This window comes from Mesoplodon mirus, assembly GCF_964341445.2.
Source record: "Mesoplodon mirus genome assembly, chromosome: 8".
NCBI classification, from domain to species: domain Eukaryota; kingdom Metazoa; phylum Chordata; class Mammalia; order Artiodactyla; family Ziphiidae; genus Mesoplodon; species Mesoplodon mirus.
In genome coordinates, this window is record NC_138984.1 from 22457942 (window position 1) to 22461473 (window position 3532).

Sequence of the window (3532 nt, forward strand, 5' to 3'; positions counted from 1 at the left end):
CTGTGTTGAGGCATGAGAAGTGGGGAAACAGATAAAACTAAAGTAGTCATAAGGTATTATAGTTGGATGACAGATACATAGAATTTTACTTTTTTTGTGTTTATCCCAAAATATCCATAATAAAGACCTTTTAAAAATTGAGAAAACTACTTATAACTACATACTAACAATTTTGAAAACTTAGAAAAAATGGTCAAATTCCTAGTGGGAAAAATACACCCTGCTAGAACTGACTTAGAAATAAAAAAATTATTTAAGAAACTAAAGCAATTATTAGAAAACATCCTATGATATTTATTGGTGTTTTTTTATTTTCTTAATGGCAGAGTAGATTATATTGGACTAATCCTCCTGCAGATAGTTATGAACACTTGACAAAAATATTAAAAAATCTATTCAAAGTCCCTGGAAGGCAACCCAAAACTGGTGGAAACCAGAGGGGATCAACCTTCAAAGGGGATCAACATCAATTCTCCACAAACTGATCTACAGATTCAAGGCAATTCCAATTAAAATCTCAAGAGGCTTTTTGTAAAAATGGACTAGTTGATTCTAAAATTTACATGGAAATACCAAGGACCTGGAATAGCCAAGAAATCTTTAAAAAGACTATTATGGGGGCTTCCCTGGTGGCGCAGTGGTTGACAGTCCGCCTGCCGATGCAGGGGACGTGGGTTCGTGCCCCGGTCCGGAAAGATCCCACATACCATGGAGCGGCTGAGCCCACGAGCCATGGCCGCTGAGCCTGCGCATCCGCAGCCTGTGCTCCGCAACGGGAGAGGCCACAACAGTGGCCCGCGTACCGCAAAAAAAAAAAGACTATTATGGACTCACACTACCGAATTTCAAAATTTACTATTAAGCTACAATAATCAGGACAGTGTGGTGTTGGTATTAGGACAAACATAACAGTAGAACAGAGGAGAGTCCAGAAATGACACACAAATATGGTTGAGGCAACAAGGCAATTCAACAGGAAGAGTTGTCTCAACAACTGATGCTAGAACAAATGAATAAATGTATGGAAAGAAATGAAACTTGACCCATGCATCACTTTAACACTGGAATAGATAACAAGACCTAACTGTAGGAGTGAAAACTATAATTGCCTAAAGGAAAACATAAGAGAAAAATCTTCACAATCTTTGGATAGGTAAGTGAAGGTCTCTAGTTTTTAGATGCGTAAAGACGCAAAGATGAAGATGGGATACAGGATGAGATTTTCCTGGAGGAGACCCTGAGATGGGATGGGGTAGGGAAGTTGGGGGCACCAAGTGTTTAGAATAAGTTACTGCTCAGATTCTAGCTTCTGTTTTGTGAGATGAGGTCACATTACTATTACATTACTAAAAATATACACATAGACCAGTCTGTCATGAACTACGGACTATGATTATTCCAATTCTTTATGTCTGAGGTCCAAAATTTAAAAATTACCTCAGAAAGTATTAAAAGGAAATACTCTAAAAAGCATTTTGAGGGGATTCCCTGGTGGCACAGTGGTTAAGGATCCACCTGCCAACGCAGGGGACACGGGTTCGAGCCCTGGTCTGGGAGGATCCCACATGCTGTGGGGCAACTAAGTCTGTGCGCCACAACTACTGCGCCTGTGTTCTAGAGCCTGCGAGCCACAACTACTGAGCCCATGCACCACAACTATTGAGCCTGTGCTCTAGAGCCTGCAAGTCATAACTACTGAGCCCATGCACCACAACTACTGAGCCTGCACTCTAGAGCCTGCGAGTCACAACTACCGAGCCCATGCACAACTATGGAGCCTGCACTCTAGAGCCTGCAAGTCACAACTACTGAGCCCATGAGCCACAACTACTGAAGCCCACGTGCGTAGAGCTCATGCTCCACAACAAGACAAGTCACTGCAATGAGAAGCCCGTGCACCACAACAAAGAGTAGCCCCCGCTCGCTGCAACTAGAGAAAGCCCGCGCGCAGCAACCAGGACCCAATGCAGCCAAAAATAAATAAATAAAATAAATAAATTTAAAAAATATTTTTAGAAAAAAGCATTTTTAGTCTTTAAAAATTAATATTGTGCCTGCATATCTGGGCAGTAATGGTGGGTGGAATTTCAGCTCTCACACAGTCCTCTTTTCTGCAAATGTAAAACAGTGATTAGAGAATGAATTAATTTGATAAATCTGGATATAAGTATTTATATCTAATTGAGATAGTTTGTAGTACCATTCTTTAAAATATTTATGTAAACGTGTTCAAACCGTACAGTGTTAAATGGAGAAACAATTCTTCCAATAATTATACCCTCAGTGTTAACCTTTGGTCAAGGGGAGATAGAATGCACACTTATCAAGTTATAAGCCAAAATAGGTATCAGCTGTTTATTGCTACCTAACAAAGGACCCCAAAACTTTATGGCTTAAAGCAATACATAATCTGTTTCTGTGTACCAGGAATTCATGAGAAGCTCCTTTGAGCAGTTCTGGCTCAGGTCTCTCAAGAGGTGGCAGCAAGATGTCGCCTTGAGACTGGAGCTCCACTTCCAAGGCAGGTCACGCACATGGTGGGCAGGTAGTGTTGGCAAGATAGTTTCTCTTTCAGCAGGGCTGCTTAAAGGTACCTACAGCGTGGCACTGGCTAACTCCAAGAAACTAAGGCTGAAGTTGTAATGCCTTTTACGGCCTAGCCTCAGCAGTCACACCTTTCCTACAGTATTTTATTGGTCACACAAGTCAGCCTTGTTTTCAGTGTGGGAGGGTACTAACTATACAAGGGCCGGAAGATTAGTCAATATATTAACAACTAGAAGGATAACCTTACAAAAACCCGTCAGAAATCTTTTAACTTAGGGAAAGTGGGTTAAGGACATGGGAAGAGGGCAGGACTCAACTTTTAAGGTGAAAGATGACAAAAGGTTTCAGTTGGCCTTCGGTGTAATATGTGAACAATCAGGACCATGTGGGCAGGGCACATAAACGCACAATTATGTCCTGATGCAGGAAGGCATTGCCATCCACTGTGCCCTACTTCCGGTAGTAAACCTGGGAGAATACCAGGTCCATTTCTGGGCACCAAACATTGAATACATTTTTTAGGTAGCTCCAGAGGGGACATCAAGGACTGGTTTAAATTATGGGAAACATTTCACTTAACACAGAAAAAAGGAAGTACTGGCAGTATCCTAATGTCGGGCCAACAGAAGCTTTAATCCCCCCTAAGTTTCTAGTCCATGGGTTACAATCTGCTGTTTGTTTAGAAGGTAGTCAACCACACTTTTTAGAACTATGATTAGAGGAAACTCATGAGCAGAATCCCCTATGAGTAAACTAGTGAGACTTTAAGATGCCTGTGCCACCTGCTATGGTGGCTGCTCAGTTTCTTTGGTTTACCTAATGTTTTTCAGATGTTCACACAGGTAACATTTTGGGATGAGCTGAGCCCCAGGAGGCAGGGATGCCCCTGTATTTCTTACAAATAACCATGTGTAATGTTTGTCAAACTAAAGAGCCTATAACTAAGACAAATTAAATACAACTACCAGACACTATGGCTCCAAGA